The sequence below is a fragment of the Acinonyx jubatus genome, chromosome D4 (assembly GCF_027475565.1).
Source record: "Acinonyx jubatus isolate Ajub_Pintada_27869175 chromosome D4, VMU_Ajub_asm_v1.0, whole genome shotgun sequence".
Taxonomy (NCBI): Eukaryota; Metazoa; Chordata; class Mammalia; order Carnivora; family Felidae; genus Acinonyx; species Acinonyx jubatus.
In genome coordinates, this window is record NC_069391.1 from 76,081,634 (window position 1) to 76,102,110 (window position 20,477).

Sequence of the window (20,477 nt, forward strand, 5' to 3'; positions counted from 1 at the left end):
AAATTACACTGATAGATTTCCTAACATTGAACTATCCTCATGGTCTTAGAATAAGCTCTACTAGGTCACATTATACTGTTCTCACAATACGCAGCTGGAATCAATTGCTATATGCTTTATAGAATTTTTATATCTATATTCTAATAGGAAATTATAATTTCTCTTTTTTATAATATATTGATCAAACTTTAGTGTTAAAGTTATGCTAGCATTACAAAAAAGAATCTGCTCCTTTTCTATGGTCTTGAATAATTCGAATAACAGTGAATATTTTTTTTATTTTAAAGGACAGATATAATTTTGAAAAACCTATACATGTTCTCTCTTTCACAGCCCATTTCTCAACTTGGAATGAAATAAAATTCAGGATCCTGTTGAATATATACATTATTTATGGGGTTGTTTTAGTTGTTCTATAGATATACATTGTTTGGGGTGGGTTCGATACAGACTTACGTAATAGAGATCTGAGTATTTACTGGAGGATCCTCTTGGGAGTGCTGACCTGTAGTAGAGGAAAGGAGGCAGGACTGAGCATTGGGAGAGGAGCTGACAGGATCAGAGAAGAGGATGAAATCAACAGTGGCTTTGGCCCATTCTGCCAGGCTAGGATGGCCCTATGGCCCTTCAGGGTTGTCCCTTGTTTGTTTGGGTTTTTTTTTTAAGTTTATTTATTTATTTTGAGAGAGGGGGAGAAAGAGAGAGAGAGAGAGAATGAGCAGGGCAGGGGCAGAGAGAAAGGGAGAGAGAGGATCCTAAGCAGGCTCTGTGCTCCACATGGAGCCTAATGTGGGGCTCAAACTCACAAACTGTGAGATCATGACCAGGGCCAAAATCAAGAGTTGGATGCTTAACCAACGGAGCCACCTAGGTGCCCCCAGGGGCTGTCCCTTGTTATATGTCAGCATTCCCCCAGACAAACAGAGCCAATCGAAGATATATAGAGAGGGGCACCTGGGTGGCTCAGTAGGTTAAGTGTCAGAATTCGGCTCAGGTCACAGTCTTGTGGTTCATGGATTTGTGCCCCGCATCAGGCTCTCTGCTGTCACCACAGAGCCTGCTTTGGATCCTCTGTCCCCACCTCTCTCTCTGCCCCTCCCCTCCTTGTACTGTCTCTCAAAAATAAATAAAACATTAAAAAAAGAAGACAGATATAGATATATAGATATAGATATCCTATCTCCAGTAAGAAAGATAGAAAAAGAGAGAGGGAAAGAGAAACCAAGAGAGAGAGAGAGAAAGGAGGGAGGGAGGGAGAGAGAGACAGGGAGAGGGAGATTTACTATAAGAAGAATTGGCTTATGTATTATGGAAGCTAAAAAATCCGATGATCTGCCATATGCAAGCTGGAGGACAAGGAAATTGGTGGTGTAGTTCTGGACCAAGAAGTCCTGAGAACCAGGAAAATTGATGGCATAAGTCACAGTCCAAGGGCAAAAGAAAACTGATGTCCTGTATCAACAATCAGGGAGAGAGAGAGAGAGAATTCTCCCTTCCTCCACTCTTTTGTTTTATTCATACCCTCAATGGATTGGATGGATGATGCCCACCTGCATAGGGGAGGGCATTCTGCTTTCTTCAGTCTGCCAATTCAAACATTAATCTCTTCCAGAAACACCCTCACAGATACCCTCAGAAATAATGTTTCACCAGATATCTGACCACTTCATCCATAGCCCAGGTAAACACCTGAAATTAACCCATCACATTCCCTAATGAGGCAGGTCTTTGTATCCTTGCATCCACCAGTCCGTGGATGGGAATTGCCTCTGGGCCTGGAACCCAACCTTGAGGGAAGCCACTCCTTTAGGCTGGGAAGCCTGTGGGACAGACTTAATTGTAAACTATTCTCAGCCAACACTCTTAGCAGTTGAGGGAATGAGCACATGTTGGGTCTGAGTAGTAGGTGCACCATGACATCCACTGCATGTGCTTGAGTGGAACTAAAACTTGCATTTCATCCCCTTGGAGCAAATATCAGCACGGATCAACAATTTCCAGATTTTCCAAAACATCTTTATTCCTTTATAGAAACTTTATTCCACAACTTTATCTAGAACGCAGGTGCTCAATCAACTTTAACATGGTAATTTTCAAATAGGATCACTGAAAATGCATGAACAATTTTTCCACTTGGCAAATATAAGGATTTTTGCATTCACAAAGAAGAAGTTTTGAGCCTCTCAGATGACAGTTTCTCTACTCACAGCTTATCTTATCTCTTAGATATATAATAGTCATGGTAAAATATCTCCCATTTGTTATACTATTGCTATAACATATCCTGACTTCATTGATCAAATAATGTTCCTCAGGATTATAGAATCCCTCATAATATCTTGCCACCTAATGCGTCCATTTTTTAAGGCAAATGTTATTAACATTATTGGTAAATATAGCACATCCCTTGATATCTACATAATTTTCTCAAGAAGACCCCGTTTCTTATGCTACTATGAGAACATCATTTATTAGCAGGAGATTCAGGGTTCTCTCAAGGTCTGGTCTCAATCTACTTTTATGATCTGACGTCCTAACTCATGCCTTCCACCCACGACTCCCCCAACCTCAACCAAGATAGGTGCAATATGCTTATATACTGCGATATATTGCAAAAGTGCTGTCTTGACCCAGTTTTGAAGTCACGTCTCAAAACTCTCAATTCCCCTTCATGGACAGTTTGCCAAGCCCCCTACCAAACACTTCCTGTATCAGGCACCCTCCCTCTAAGGCAATTAAGTATACACCCCAACTGGCCCCTTATGAGTCTCCCACATACCTGGGTCAGGTGCTAAACAACTAAGCACAGCCTCTATGTTTCAGAGTTGTGTAATTATTCAAATTAACCAACAATCCCCAGGAAACCTGCAATCACCAGCTACCGTAGCCACCTAGATTGCCACACACAATTTACCATCTACAACTCTTGCTTGCTATCATTCCGTCCCCAGGCACAACCATTTGTTTGGCCTTATGAGGCAGCGTTCTCTCCTATGGAGTTACATAAGTAACAGAGTTCTGCCTCTCATCCACTCCAAGGTCACTGCACTCTGCCCGCCCATCCAGAGTCTTTAAGTTTGACACATCTGTTTGTGCATATGCTTCTCTGTCTCCAGACACTTATCCTGTATTCCCCTCCGTGACATCCTCCTACCTGCCTTCATCCTCGAATGTGAATAGCCCATCCTTTTCAGGCGGAAAGCAACCAAGTATCCCCTAGCTTCAGGGACTCTCTTCCATATGCATATTCTTCATCTGCCTGCATGTCTCTCTTTAGGCTACTATTAAGGCACTTACCCTTTGTTTTTACATTACAGTGCTTTATGAGCAGACCTGTTGTCTTTGCCATTTGATAGATATTTGAAGACATTACAGTCGTTTAGTTTCTTTGACTGCCTGAAGTCTCTGGCATGAAGCCCGTTACACGGTGGCCCCCACGACAAATATTTATTACGTCCGGTTTGTCGGAGCACGCTCTACGACTTCAACCCTGCACGGAAGTGACAAGTCGCTTGCCTGCCATTTTGATCTTCCTTCCTTCCGTGCCTCCTCTGATGCAAAGTGGAAGAGTTGCAGGGGTGTGGATGGAGGAAAAGTAAATACTGAAAGAAGGGTTTGCAGTCTTGCTCCAGCGGCAGGGAATGAATAAAGGCGAGGCAACAAGAAAGCAAATGACCAAAATACTTTGGGACAGCTTGGCGTAGGGACCTGGAGAAGGCGAACAGCAAGTATTTGTTAACTGTAACAACCAGATATCAGAACCTTAAGGTTAAGGCACTAGGATTAGGCCCCATATCATTTGAGTTGCATGCCTATAGAGGACCACACTGGACCAAATTTTTTCCTATGGCAGTTAATTTGCCTCTCTGAATTATTCACATGGTAATTAAGGTCACTTGGCTTCTAATTGCATAAGATATTGTTTTAAAGACAAAATGCTTTTTTCTTTATAATTCAGGAGCTGTGGAATTTTTTTTTTTTTACCCTGCAAGATTCTTTGAAGTCTGGTCCTAAAATACTTTGAGTGGAAAAAAAAAGAAAAAAAAAGAAAACAGCTAATAAAATGTTCTCTCTTGAGCCACGATTAATTTAAGATACAGGGTGCTTAACAGATATCTCTAACGAAAATATGGTTTTAGTTTGTTTTTAATGCAAAGTGCTATGTGTACTGGCAGATTTGTATAACTTAACTATCACACGGCTAATTAAATGAATTTAATGACAAAAAGTACGTATATATATTCAAAGGAATAAAAAGCTACAGTGCATGTGCGTAGCTGTCAGGCTGGCTTTCCTTTCTGTTGGCAGTCTCTCAATCTCTCTCAGTCTCTGCCTCTATATCTCTCCCCCTACCTCTATCTCTACAGACATCTCTATCTCATTCTTTACTTGTTCCTACTGCTTAAACCCTTCATCCCATCCTGTATTCCAATTCTGGAGACAGCCAATCCCCTAGGCTCACCTCATGATGAGCTGACCTACTGAACCCTATCATTTCCAAGGTCACCTTCTGGGTTTGGGCTGCCTTACAGATGACACACACTCCAGCTCTAATCAACACCTTTCCTGCACAAACAATCCAGTCCTGTTCCCCTGAGCTGTTAACAAAGCAATCGAAACTAGAAAGGGGTGCTGACTGATTGACTAGTTCGGCCAACACAATCATTCTTATCTTTCATTTTTCCATGATGGAAAATAGAGGCTGAACACTTACAATAATTGTAGGCTTCAAAAATATCTAATCAAACTGCAGAAATCCTGGCCTTTGGTTTATTTTAACAGGCCTTCAGGACCAGTCAAACCAATGGATATTTAGGGTAAGCATCTGTTTCTTCCCAGCACGTTTTCTCATGTTCTAACACATCCAGAAACAGGACAGAACTCCAGCACTGGACAAGAGTTTAGGAATTCTTTTTCATGTTATAAATGAGAAACATCGAGGCCTGGAAAAATTTAGCTTTATTTAGAGGTCTTGGCTCTTCCTTAGAGAAGTTTAGACCTAGTTCATAATACAAGAAATAGTCCTTGACACAGCTTTAAAAAAACAAAAAAACTAAGCACACTTTAATCAACTGCTTCATCGCCTAACATAGCCTTCAAATTCTATAGGAATCTAGGGAGGTCAAAAATTACTACGAAGAGGCCCAGGTTGAACCCTAAGAAGAGACAATGGAGAATCATGGTAAAGACAAGCCTCCAGCATCAAGCTGCCACATTCACTGTGGGTTGGTCAACACAAGAGAGGCAAGGCCAAGTGGGTTGAGTCATCTGTTGAGCAGCTTTCTACGTCAGTCCAAACTCTTCACAATTAATCCTAAAAATCAGTCTATTATTCCTTGAACAAGTCATTATAGGTATTGAAGCAGGAAGAAAAACATCATGAAAACAGCATTTCACAAAACGAGAGACAGTATAGCACAGTGGTTAGGAGCATGAGTGTTGGAGCCAGGTAGCCTGGGTTTGAATCCTGGCTCTACCGCTTGTTCTGTGACGTTGGGCAAGTCACCTAAACTCAGTATCTTTATCTGTACAATGGGAATAATAATACCTGCCTCACAGGGATATTCAGAGGACTTAACAAGTTAATATTTACAGCATACTTAGAGCAATACTTGTTCTTATTAACAGTGTTATAACCACAGATGTCATTGGAGGACAATGTTGCTTGTAAAGGGATAGTTTGACGGCTTCTGGCATAAACCAGACAGAGATGGTGAGATATGAATATAGGACCACATGGTAAGGAATAGCAGGCACTGCACCAAGAGAGGGATGAGCGCATATAACTGAGGAGGTCTAGAGGGTAAATCAGAGTGAAGAGTTACAAGGTGAGCTCACAATATGGAGAATATACTGGGTGCATCCAAGTTAGCCACCTTGGAGAAATAAATGTGAAGTGTGTACATTTTCACAACTTTGGAGTAAAAGTATCCTTGAACATCATTTCTACAAGATGCTTGCCCCAAGAAAGATCCATAGATCTCCCCACTTCTGCACAACCTCCCATGCTTGGGGGTCAGTACCGCTTGGTTCTTTTCATTCCCCACTTGCACATCCAATAACACCCTTGTCAAAAATTTCCCTTTCTGTATTTTTGCCTCCCAGCTTATCCTGCTCCCTTTGTTTCCCTAAAGTCTCCACTAGTTAGTTCCCACCACACCCAGGAAAATCTATATCACAGCTCTCAGAATAACCACACGCAGTGTCACCACACTTGACTGCACCTTGATCCAGAAGAGAGATCTAAAATCCCATCTCAGCGCCTCCTTGTGTGGTGGTGACATTGCCATGTATATACACATGAGGCAAGATGTGAAGGAGTCATTCTTCCCTCCCGGCGTAAGACTTGGAACACAAACCACTACCTTGATCCTCCCTTCTGCTCACTTTTTTTTTTTCAACATTTATTTATTTTTGGGACAGAGAGAGACAGAGCATGAACGGGGGAGGGGCAGAGAGAGAGGGAGACACAGAATCGGAAACAGGCTCCAGGCTCTGAGCCATCAGCCCAGAGCCTGACGTGGGGCTCGAACTCACAGACCGCGAGATCGTGACCTGGCTGAAGTCGGACGCTTAACCGACTGTGCCACCCAGGCGCCCCGACCCTTCTGCTCACTTTATGTATCCCCTCTGAAGCTTCCAAATCCAAAATAACAAAATCATTGGGAGTTGGAGCACAACCAAGGTTCTGTGAGAATCGAAAGAGAGTACAAAGAATGTGTACAGCCTACAGCCTCTTTTTCATCGCAGGGCCAGTCTCCCATAGGCTTATTCTCTTCCTAGTTCTCTCTTCCTCTTTTCCTCCTTACTGAATTCATTCTTATATACTTAGAAATCGATGTATAAATTTAGAAAATGAAAAAAAAGAGACACCTTTAATTTTTATGGATTAGGGAACATAAGTTCAAAGATGTTTAAGTGACCTTTTCCAAGCTTCCAAGAACCTGCTATATTCAGCATGGATTTGAAAACAGCTGATTATCCTCTAGCACTCAGAATCTAGTAGGTCCTGGGCCCCATAAACTCACAGTACGCCATCTCAAATTATCTCACAACAACCTGAGAGGTACATGCTATTATTGCCCTTTTACAAATACAACATCTGAAGCTCGCAGAGGTGAACTACCAGCAATCACTCAACTAATAAGCAGTGGCCACAAGCCTTAAACCCAGGTCTTCCAAATCTCTCTTGCAGCCATATTGAACTATTCTTTCCTCCTACATCTGTACCTCATTCCAGACTCTTGTTCATTTGTGTAACTTTTATTTGATTATCATTTTCAGCATATAAGATGACACGGCAGGAATATTTGTCACCCCCCACCTACCCCACATGGCCCTTTTTCCTTTTATAATCCACCCAGTCTTTGTTAGAATTCCTGTTGGCATTCATGAAGTATGCTTTTGGCTACAAGTAACTGAGAACCCAGCTCTCAGAGGTTTAAACCATAATTAGACAAGATCACAAAGACTGGTATGGGTTTAAAAATTAGAGAGAACAATCCAGAATTGGCTAAAGTAGTTTCACTTAACTATGCCCTTCACTTACTACCAAATTGGCGAAACACTGAAAAAGATGTACATGAGGGGCACCTGGGTGGCTCAGTTGGTTAGGCATCTGACTACTCTTGGTTTCAGCTCTGGTCATGATCTCACAGTTCATGAGTTCAAGCCCCACATCAGGCTTTGCACTGAGGGTGCAGAGCCTACTTGGGATTCTCTCTGTCTCCAACTCTCTCTATCCCTTCCTCTCTCTCTTAAAATAAATAAACTTAAAAAATTTTTTAAAGAAAAAAAAGATGTATATGAGCCCAGGGAGACAAGTTAATGATTCTCCAATGCCTCCTCTATCTATCAAGAATATGGCCCACCTGAAACTAATGTAACATTCCTTATAAACTATACTCAAATAAAAAATTTTTTCAAAAAGAAAACGCCCAGATTTAGTGTTAATACAAGGAATCCCCTGATTCACAGGAGCTCAGAACTACCTGCTCACTGACTTTGACACCATTTTGTTGCAAAAAAGGGTAGTCTCAGCACAAAATGGCCTCCTTACATCGTATAAGGAAATCTTGCCTTAGTTAGTTATTTCTATGTTCTATTTCCCACTGCATCATCAAGCCTACAACACCTGGTCAACATCATGACCAGCCATGGGATGAGTTAGTAGCTCAATAATGTCTTCCAAAACCCAGGCCCCAAACAAAACAGACTTTTCACGAAGTTAAACTCCACAAACCTCCATGTATAAGCTTTTTATCTTCTTGCTTGTCACAAGGTCACAAGTTGCCAATATAGATCCAGACAGCCCATTGTCACACCAGCATACGAAGCAGGGCAAAATGGGCAAAGGGAACAAATTTTCTCTTGCAAATCCTTGCATTGTTATCTGAATAGGAAAATACTTCACAAATGCTTCCTCGTGACTTTCTAGTGACAGGTTATTGGTCAGAACTGAGTCATGTGACCACGTTGGTTAACAAGGAAGTTGAGAGGAATAGCTATTGATTAGATACGAACAACGTCTGCCACAGAGACACTCCATATAGCACACGTGATATCTTTTTTCTTATATGACTTATGACTTGGGAAGATAGCCTGTGTGTTCATATCATCTTAAATTAAGCCAAAGCTCCATCCTGTCAAATGTTTTCTCTTTGATCCAGCTTTACAAAGCAACCAAGCTCTCTCCTTGTTGTTGTGTGTTATTTCTTTAAAATCTCCAAGAGGTCTACAATTTTACTAACCGATTTTGTACTTCACTGTGAGTCATTCTGCTGGTTTCCACTATAAAAGGCTTCACAATCAAATTCCCAGAAAAAAAATCCAATGTAAGAAACTCCAATTCCTGATGTCTTACCCCTTATTCTTAAGCTAAATAATTGAGGGCTCTTATACCAAGCCTGCAATGACAAGTCTTCCAGGGGCTTTCCTATCAGTGGGCAAATCCCTACTTCAAATAAGCACAAGCACAACTGTGGCTGGAATCCATTCTTTCCTTAATGGTGTTTGTTTTTGAACCTTTCTTCTGACACTAACTTTGACCTTGAAACCTTTATTTTTCCTGCTAATCAAGAGCAACCCAACATGAATTTCCAAATATTTCTTTGCGTCCTTTCTTTTCTTTCTTCTCTAAATGAATCTAAAGAATAAATGATTTTTTAATGTCTGATCTTATCTAATCTGATCATTTTTCCCTCTTGTGTCTCCCTTTCAACTACCTCTGGATTACTACTGAGTATCCTATCATCCTTAACTAGTCGAGAACTCCTCTTACTGAAAATTCAATTATGCATAGACTGTAAGCCATAAAATCAAAATTAGTGGACTTTCTCTGCAGTCACCATAATTTGTAGCAAGTATTATATATACAAAGCATTATGACTTTTTTTGTCTGCACCTCTATACAAATGTTTAATGCAAGTCATTAAAATTATGGAGGTAGACACAAAAGAAGGGCATAGGAAAAAAATCCTGAAAAATTTATAAGGAGTGAGGCCTGATAAATGTCAATTAATTATACAGATATAATAATTAATAATTTAAGATGTAATGAACACAGGATTTCTATCAATGTTAGGTTCAGCTATGAGAACAGAGACCTTCAAAATGGTTGCTTAATATTGCTATTTATTTCTCTCCCATGGCTTACAGCTCATCGGCCATAACTTGGCTAGGTGGCCAAAGGGAGTCTATAAAAAAGACTGACAAAGGTAGTTCTTTAGCTCATTGTCACTGTGCTCAGCTAGCTGAAGGGAAAGTGTCAGGGAAGAGTAGGAAATACATAGTCCTCTAGTTTGATGGTTGCGCTTAGCTAAAAATTTGCAACCGGTTACTTAAAAAGAAGAGAAAAATGGGTATGGGAAAACAGTTGGATGCATCACTGCATCTCAAATAAATATTTTAAAGTGTTTTCAGTCTTTTACTCTGATGTGCAACCTTCTAACTCATGCAATCTTAACAGGATGATATTACCCCCAAGGGTGGAAAATTGGTTCATGGGGTTGGAGAAAGCATAGCCAAAAAATATTATGTATAAAAACACAGAAATACATACAATACACTGCAGATATGCAATATAACTATGGTATTAAAATTTCATGGGGAGGCTTTTAGGGAAAAAAAATTCAAAAGACTCTTTGAGTGGTGGTAGGGTGAAGGACACTGGAAAAAAGTTGAGAAATATTGTTCTACTGAGTGCAAGAGTTTTCAGAAACCTATCTCAAGATGGGGCAAAAAAAAAGTATCTTTTGGCAAAGATTTGTACACTATAGGCTATATAATGGAATAAATAGAAAGGACACGTTATGTCAAATTGGACTGACCATTCAACAAGTATTTTTGGGTATTTATATATAAGAAAATATACTGGCTGCGGGGGACACAGCCAACAATAGAACTGACGTGGCTATTGGAGAAGGCAGGGGTTGGATTTTGGGTATTGCATTGAAGGCAAACGCAAGGTCAAGTGTCCAAGGCATCTAACTCGGCTTCTGAATTTGAATCTTCTTCACTATTTCCTTGCCAAGTGACCTGAGCAAATTGTTACAATTTGCCACCTAATAATCTACCACCTAATATCCCCCTGACAACATTTTTGTGAGGATTCAAAAAGATGATATTCAAGACACTATGACCATATGTGGCATATACCAAGTTTTTAAGAAAATGTTATTCTTTATATTATTATCTAGTGGTTTCCTCTTATGTATTTTCACTGAATTCATGTTTTATTCCTATCTTAAATTGCTTACATTTGACTAATGGCATCCACTCATTGCTTCTTCCTCCTTTACCCCTCACCTCATCCTGTTAATATTTTGTGATGGCTTAGGGACTAGATTTTTGAAACCATTTGGACTCACATGCAGTCTGAAAGGCCTAAGACCCAGAAAACCTGAGATATATGATCATACTTACTATTTCATTTATTTCATCAACATATTCATTGAGCACCTACTTCATGTCAGGTTCTAGGATGGGTTTGGCGTTAAAGAGGCTGGAAAGAACAAAAAGGACCCATACCTGTACTTGAAAAATTATGGCCATTTATAAGTATGAAAAGAGTAGTAAAAAGAGGGGTGCCTGGGTGGCTCAGTCAGTTAAGCGTTCTACTTTAGCTCAGGTCATGATCTCATGGTTCATGAGTTCAAGCCTTGCATCAGGCTCTGTGCTGACAGCTCAGAGCCTGGTGCCTGCTTCAAATTCTGTGTCTCCATCTCTCTCTGCCCCTCTGTTCACACTCTCTTTCTCTTTCTCTCTCAAAAATAAACAAACATTTAAAAAATGAAGAGTAGTAAAAAGAAAAGGGCTATATGCTAGAATAGGAACACTTGGAGACCTTATATGATGAAAGAAATGTCCTCTAAAAGATGGAAGTGTCAGGTGAAGACATGGAAAAAACAATTTTGAGAAGAGGGAATAGTGTATACACATCCATGAAATGAAAAGAAAAGAGAATGTTGGAAGGATGTCCAGTAAGAATGGAGCATACAGACACTAATCACCTTGGGGTCCTGGTCTCACTCTCTAATTGCTACCATGTTCCCACTCTTCCTGTACCTCTCCTTATTTGTATTCTAGCTCTCATTAAAATTCCAAAGCTACCCTAAAAGGAGTTCAACTTTGTCTCTGTCTCTACCTATCTTTGCGTGTGTGTGTGTGTGTGTGTGTGTGTGTCTCACTTTGACTCTGTCTGGCTCTCACTTGTATTCTCACACACACACACACACACACACACACACGTAAGTCTCCTTACATTCTCCACAAATTTGCATGTCTTCTCAGTTGTCACTCTTGGTATAATGAGGTCTACTTTTGCTACTCAGAGTGAAGTCTATGGACCAGCCTCTCCTTAATCAATCACCTAGTAGCTTGTTAGAACTACAGACTCTCAGGTCCTACAAACACACACACACAGACACACAGACACACACACACACACACACACACACACACACACACACGAGTCAGAGTACCAGCATCATCACTGAAGGAATCAAATCTGCACAATCAGGCGATTCGCATGCAAATTAGATCTAGAGACACCTGCTTGGCCTAAAGCAAAAGATCTGGGGTTGATCCTTTGATGAAATGTTAGCCCAGGGAAGCTCCAGGCTCCTGAGAAGAGGGGTGGTGACATGAAGGCACAAAGAAAAGCATTTTGATATCATCCCATCCCATCTCCCAAAATTAAACACTGTGCCTCTTTCACTTCCTATTCCCTAATGGTTCTCTTTAGGCATTTAGATTTTGTCAAGTTAATTTTCTCTCCCACTCTTCTTAACAACGAACTTTCTAGCTCAGGTGTTTTATGTCAGGCTAGATGTCTTCATCTTACATTCTTAAATCAAGCTTTGAAATAATTTATTTTGTATGTTTTGTGTGTGTCATCTCCTGGGTCTCCTGACCTTCTCAACAATGTGCTACAGCATAATCTAAATATAGTTTTTGCCCTAATATATGGGGAAAATCCTATAACTCTTCAAATATATTTCCTTGTTTTCCATGAAGGTGCCATATCTTGTCATCTTATCTACTTACTGCTGGTAGTTTTCCTCTCCCCTATTGAAATCACCACTGAAATTTCCAGGACCTGACATTCCAACAGGACACAATCAGTACAAAGAGGATAACAAATGCAGGGATTTTTTGTTCAGGAATTGGAACAACTCCCTTTCCTGCCCCTACTCCCACTCATCTGGCATTTCCGTCATGGAAATCTTTTCTTCCCACAGCTGGTGTGTTCACAACAGAGGGTGGAATCACACCCACCCCCATTTTCAGGCACCCTCTTCCTTCCTTCAGGGACATTACATGGGTCACTGCCACTGCCTCCACAGACTTTTCTCCAAATCATCCTCAATCAATGACCTTAAACTTCTCTGCTTCTTTACTATGTAAGGACCAAGTTTCATTAGATCTTCTACTGTCTCCTCGGGATTCACGTTTCCATGAAAACTGCTTCCAATGAAAATATCCTTTTTTACTCTTTATCCACTTTATCACTTTATCCCTTTGCAGTCTGTAACTGGTGTCTGTGATTTTCAGCATGGTTTCCTTGTATTTGTCACAGAGAGACAGGAGTTATTAGCAAACAGAGCAATCAAGATCTACAGAGGGATGACTCTGGTCCAGGCTATGCTGAGCACTTTTTTTTAAATCTCTTATCCCCTTCATAAACCCTTGATGAGGGGGCTATGCCCCCAAACTGTCAGCCCTGGAGCGAAACTCTGTGTGTTTGAATTCCAGCTCCACCTCTTACTATATCTCTGTGAGACCTTGGGTAAAGCACCTAGCCTTTCCATGATTCAATTCCCCTTTCTATCAAATGAAGTTAATGATACTTCATAGGATTGCTGTTAAACAATAAAGTCTGTTGCATGTAACAGAATAAGGCCTGACCCAACCAATTTTAATTATTGCTACTATCATCACCCCCATTTTACATATGAGGAAAATAAGACATAAAGAAACTTTATAACTTGCCCAAGTTACACAGGGGTTGGTTATGGGCAGAACAGGTAGTCTGCTCTGTAACGTATGGCTGCCAGAAGGAATTAAGGAACTAAACCATATGACTTCAGAGAGTCAGTGAAGGAATCCAACTGTGTAGTCAAGGCTACACATTTAATGGTGTGGTGCAGGAAGTACCCAGAGTTGGATTACATGCTTGAACAGTAGGAAACCTCTTAATGAGTGCTCAACTCACAAGTTATCTTCTTCCTACCAAAAACCAGGAAAATAGAAAAGTCCTCCCACAGAAGGGCATGGAGAAGAACACATTTTTACTAAGTATTTGAAAATACAAATCTAGAACAATGCTGCACACTCAGAAAACATAACGTGCACAGATTTGTGAAGTATTAAACACAAACAAAATCGCTGAGTCCTACAAATGCATTTGTCTAATCAACACATATTTACTGAGTGCCTAGTATGTGCCAGAGAAGGTTCTAAGTGCTAGAGATACAGCAAAGAAACAAGCCCCTGCTTTCATGGAGCTTAAATTTAGAGGAGCAATGAATACACAAAATATTCTGAAATAGGAAAAGAGTTATGGATAAAATAAAAAGGGTTAATGTCACAAGATAAAATATGTATTCTTTAAATGTCAAAAAGATATCAAGGTAGACACTGAGAAATCTCTGCAGTGAGTGAGTATTGCTGTTCAGAGCCAAAGTAGTAGCTAGTATCACAAGGACTGACATGAATCAGCGTAGAACCAACCAAGAGACAAATCAAGAAACTATGGGGATCCAGGACCTCCAGAAAAAGATCCAGACAGAAATACTGTAAAGACATTTTCCTTGGCCACTTTAATAATAAGTCACCTGCTCTGAAATCATCTGTATCTGTGCCTGTGCTCCTAGATTGTATATAAGAGCTTGATCCTTTCTAGTCACTTTATAAAAGCCAGAATTAAAACAGCCCCTTCCTTCACAGGGTGCTTGGTTGTCTTAGTCAATAGAGCATATGACTCTTAATCTCAGGGTTGCAAATTCAAGCCCCATGTTGGATGTGGAGTCTACTTTTTCTTTTATTTAAAAAAAATTTTTTTTTAGTGTTTATTTTTGAGACAGAGAGAGACAGAGCATGAGCGGGGGAGGGGCAGAGAGAGAGGGAGACACAGAATCCAAAGCAGGCTCCAGGCTCTGAACTGTCAGCAGAGAGCTCGATGCGCTTCCCAAACTCATGAACCCTGAGATCATAACCTGAGCCGAAGTCGGACACCTGAGCCACCCAGGCGCCCCTAGTGTGGAGTCTACTTTTTAAAATATAAAAATTAAAAACCGAATGAATAAAATAACCCCTTCAGGTACTATTTGATGGTACTTGAACAGGAAAGGGCCAGCTGACAGTTATGGTTGCAGGTCTAGAGCCTAGCAAATCCCAGTAAGCAGTCCCTTCTACATACTGGTGTCTGGGCAGGGACTTTGGCTCCATCGTCCATCACACCTTCCTCAGCCTCCATTTTGTGACCTTCTCCTGTGCAGTATTTGACCTAAGATTTACACAGAATACACTACAAAATCTGAAGCTCCCATGTTGCTCAGAGAACCCAGAATGAACTTAGCTTATTTCCACCTCTTCCATAAGGCTACTTCCTGCTTCATAGCATAGCTACTGTATCCTCATCCTTTAAATTCCTGAGGTTGGAAGCATGCTTCTTCTATCTGAGTTCCACACAATGCCTTCAAGAGAGCAAGTTACATCAGTAGAACATAGTGCTGTTTCTACTTTAAAAGAAGATAGTGATACAAAAATTAAATTCAAAATGGAACAAAGACTTAAAAGTAAGAGCTAAAACTAGAAAGCACTTAGAAAAAACACAGGGGGAAAGCTTCTTAACATTGTGTTTGGCAATGATTTCTTAAATATGATACCAAAGGTATAGGCAACATAAGAAAAAATAGGTAAATTAGACTACATCAATGTTGAAAACTTTTGTGCATGAAGGACACTATAAACAGAGTGAATAGGCAACCCACAGAATGGAAGAAAATATTAGTAAATCATGTATCTGATGAGGTGTTAATAACCAGAATATATTTTTAAGCCCTACAGTTCGACAAGAAAGCAACAAATCAACTTAAATATGAGCAAAGGAACTGAATAGACATTTCTGGAAAGTAGATATATAATTGGCCAATAGGTACATGAACACATATTCAACATCACTCATCATTAGGGAATTGCAAATCAAAGCCACAATGAGATACCACCTCATATCCATCAGGATGACAATTATTTTTTTAAAAAAATAGAAAATAACAAGTATTGTCAAGGATGTGAAGAAACTGGAGACTTTGTGTGCTGAGTGGCTCAGTTGGTTAAGTGGCTCTTGATTTCTGCTCAGGTCATGATTTCATGGCTTATGAGTTCAAGTCCCATATCAGGCTCTGCGGTGACAGCTTGGAGCCTGCTTAAGATTCTCTCTCCCTCTCTCTGTGTCCTTACCCCACTCATGCTATCTCTATCCCAAAAATAAATAAATAAACTTCTAAAAAATAAAGAAATGTAAAATGTATAGCCACTATAGCAAAGAGTAATTCCTGCTAGAATTACTAAAAATATTCAAAACATAATTACCATATAATTCAGCAATCCACTTCTGGGCATATACCCAAAATGACGGAAAGCAGAGACTCAAATAGATATTTATACACCCATGTTATGGCAGCATTACTCACAACAGCCAATAAGTGGAAGCAACACAGGTGTTGCTGTCCACAGATGAGATACACAACGTGTAACATATACATACAACGGAATATTATTCAACCTTTAAAAAGGAAGTTCTGACACCTGCTATAACATGGATGAACCATGAAGACATTTTGCTAAGTGAAATAAGCCATTCCCATAAGGGTAGATACTATATGATTTCACATAGATGAGGTGCCTAGAGTAGTCAAATTCACAGAAACATAAGTTAGACTAGTGATTGCCTGGAATTGGGGGTGGAGGGGATGGGGACTTATCATTTAATGGGTACAGAGTTTTAGTTGTGCAAGATAAAAAAAAGTTCCAGAGATAAAGAATGACGACACTTGTATAAAAATGTGAATATTCTTAATTAACATCACTGAACTGTACATTTAAAAATGGTTAAGATGGGTGTATGTTCCCCTTTGAATCAGCATTTTTGTAACCTTTGGATACAAAATAGCTAGTAGTGCAACTGCAGGGTCAGAGAGTAGTTCTATTTTTAATTTTCTGAGGAATTTCCATACTGTTTTCCAGAGTGGCTGCACCAGTTTGCATTCCCACCAACAATACAAAAGTGTTCCCCTTTGTCTGCATCCTTGCCAACATCTGTTGTTTCCTGAGTTATTAATTTTAGCCATTCTGACAAGTGTGAGGTGGTATCTCATTGTGGTTTTGATTTATATTTCCCTGATGATGAGTGATGTTAAGCATCTTTTCATGTGTCTGTTGGCCATCTGGATGTTTTCTTTGGAAAAGTGTCTATTCATGTTTTGTGCCCATTTCTTCACTGGATTGTTTTTTGGGTGTTGCCTTTATAGCAGCACTATCAAAAATAGCCAAACTATGGAGAGAGCCATCTCTCATCAATGGATGAATGGATAAAGATGTGGTATATAGGGGTATTTGGTTGACTCAGTCGGTTAAGCATCCGACTCTCGGTGTCAGCTCAGGTCATGATCTCACAATTTCATGGGTTTGAGCCCCACATCAGGTTCTGTGCTGGCAGTGTGTAGCCTTCTTAGGATTCTCTCTCTCTCTCTCTCTCTCTCGCTCCCTCTCTCTCTCTCTCTCTCTCACCCTGTCTCTCACTGCCCCTTCTTTGCTGATGCTGTCTCTGTCTCTCTCAAAATAAATAAATAAATGTAAGATAAAAATGTTTAATTAAAAAAAGATGTGAGATACACACACACAAATGGAATATTACTTGGCAATCACAAAGAAAGAAATCTTCCCATTTGCAGCAACGTGGATGGAACTAGAGTGTACTTTGCTAAGCAAAATAAGTCAATCAGAGAAAGACAAATACCATATAGTTTCATTTATATGTAGAATTTAAGAAACAAAACAGATGAACATAGGGGAAGGGAAGATAAAATAAGATAAAAACAGAGAGGGAGGCAAACCATAAGGGACTCTTAAATATAGAGAACAAACTGAGGGTTGGTGGAAGGGAGGTAGGGGAGGGGATGGGCTCAATGGGTGATGGGCACTAAGAAGGACACTTTTTGGGATGAGCATTGGGTGGGCTCTGCTCCTGGAAGCAATACTACATGGTATGCTAACTAACTTGAATTTAAATAAATCAATCTTTTAAAAATGGTCACAATGGGCAAATTTTATGTATATTGGCTATTTTAAAAAAGATTTAAGAAGAAGGCAAAGAGGAAGAAAAGGGGAAAAAAGAAGGGAGGAGGCAGCAGGAGAGGGAGAGGAATAGTAACAAAAACAATCACAATTAGTGTAACTATTTGGAGAAAGTTGACAATTCTTTCCCTATAAAGGATCAATGAAGGATCAATGAATGTGATACTTATGTTTTCTCTCTCCTCTGTCTCTTATTTTTCTCTTCCCCTTTCCCTACACAAACACACACTACTCACACTTGATATTATTCAGATAGGTAGATAATTTTTCTGACTTTTCCAACCTAACAATACTATCTTCCAAAATTTTTCAAGAAAAATAGGATTAATCATAAAAATGTTACAAACTCCTTCTTCGAAACGCCTGATTCAAATTTACTGTGGGTAGATAAAACTCCATGTATACAAAGCAATTCTACAAAAGAAAAACAAGGAAATGGCCAGTTTTGTGAGACAAGATGCATTAGAATAGAGGAAACATAAGTTGGTAGGGGCAAAAAACAGTGGCCTCTCAATTCTCTCCCTGGGGCTTCAAAAATTACAAGTCTCGTGTATTTTTTAGACTATTTCAGAAAGAACAGCTGATCTCTAAACAAGCTGGGTGAAAGCTGTGCCCAGTTATTTCTGTGGTTGTCTGTGGTTTGATATGACATTTTCTAATCCACGTACTCCAAATTAGGCTGTTTGTTGGATTTTCTAGAGTGCTCTCCCTATATGCTTCATGTTTTCAGTCACACCATAAGGAGAGAAAGTTCCTTTTATCCCTTTAGACCCAACCATCCCCAAAACACTGAGACCATGCCACTGTTCTTAGGGCCCCGTCATATTTGAGCTGTGAGGCCAGCGTTCATCAGGATCTCTCATCTACCAGAGCCCTGCTGGAGCTACCATGACTGTGTATGGTCAAAAGATGTCAGACAAGTGTAACTTATTACTATTTTAAACGTCCCACAGCCAACCACCTTCTGAGATATGTTTTTAGATTCTGCCTCCATTATCCTGGGAAGTAGAGAAAAAACCAGAAAGCCTCTCTTCACCCAGTTCTTCCCTCAAAATAGTATCATGAGGAGGAAAAGGGATGTGGAATCTCGTTTTACAGATGAGAAGTTTGAAATTTAAAGCAAAGAAGAGGGATGACAACTCAGGAAACTTCTTAAGAGCCTGCATTCCAGCCTGGGTTGTGACAAAGATCAAATTCTAGCTCTGTCACTCACTAGTTGTGCAACCTTCAGCAAGTTACATAAACTCTCTGCCTCCATTTTCTCATTAATAATACATATTTCCATCCAGTGGCTGTGAAGAAGAAAGTACTGAACACGATACCTGGCACATAGAAAGTATCGATTAACGTTACCTATTGGCGTAATTACCACGATCGTTAACAGACTTACATTATCCCCTAACTATTGCAAAGGTAATTATTTCTGTACCAGGCAAGATGTTCTCAGTATGCCATAATAACAAACAACCCCTCAAATCTCCGTGGCTTACCACAAAAATGTTTTCTCACTCTTGCAACATGATCATCGCCCACCAGCTGTGGCTCTCCTCTGCATCATCTTCGTTCTGCAACCCAGGTGGATGAAGCAACACCCTCGGGACCACTGCCCAGAGTTGTGGCTAAGGGAAAAGAGAGCAGAGTGAAGCACAAACTGGGTTTTTAAAGCTTCTGCCCAGAAATGGCACGTACCACTTCCACTCATGTGCCACTGGCCAAAGCAAGCCCAACCTCAGTAGCATGGAGGCAAGCAGCGTGGGTTCACAGTAATAAATCCACCATAGTAGAGGTGCTGAGATCAAACCTCTAAGGTTCTTTCCACTGTGCCATTCCATCCTTCTGTAAATTAAAGTTTATGAGATTTTTCTGTAAAACTAAATTTGTGATCATAAAATATATAATTTTTAAAAGAGAGACGGTTGGGACTCTTGCTTTGTCTGGATGCTAGTCTTCCCATAAAATGATGCCATTTTCTTGTCATGCAAGTAGATGAAGTAACCCAAGGCAGCAGCAACAGGAGTCTGCTGAAGGCTTGTTGCTCTCTTGGGTCCCCTGCTGTTGGTGAGTCCCACTTTCTTCACACCGCAGGTGGTCACCTCAGTGACCACACTTCACAGGTGGTCACTGTCTGAGACAGATGTCAAAGGGCCGTCCTTCCATTAAATTCATCTTGCCATTGCACCTTTCGGTAAACTGAGGTCCTTTCACAAAGACTGGCAAGACCATTAGCCTTATCCTTTGAGTTTCTATTCATGAATAAACCCAGAAAATAAACTCAGCCATAGTCTTTATCTCATATCATAGAATCACAAAAGCTTAGCATGAACAAGTTCACATAACTTAACTCAACATCCAATGCAGAAACACTTCCTTCATGGGGGTGCCTGCGTAGCTCAGTCGGTTAAGGGCCAGACTCCTGATTTCAGCAGATTTGAATGCTTGCGAAACTCATTCCTTCAGAGACATGCAATTTCACAATTGGAACATTCTGACTTTTAGAATGCTTCTTTTGGGGCACCTGGGTGGCTCAGTCAGTGGGACATCCGACTTCAGCTCAGGCCATGATCTCATGGCTTGTTGGTTTGAGCCCCACCTTGGGCTCTGTGCTGATAACCCAGAGC

The 20,477-nt window shown here is 40.3% G+C and overlaps 1 long non-coding RNA gene across 1 annotated transcript in view; it reads right to left on the reverse strand.

Moving 5' to 3' along the window:
- Window positions 1-20,220, reverse strand: part of LOC113594217 (uncharacterized) — a 198,599-nt gene extending 178,379 nt beyond the window's left edge. Inside the window, exon 1 of the long non-coding RNA XR_003414537.2 lies at window positions 19,350-20,220. This is a non-coding gene — a long non-coding RNA (uncharacterized LOC113594217). The remainder of the gene's footprint in view (window positions 1-19,349) is intronic.
- Window positions 20,221-20,477: the final 257 nt, after the last annotated feature.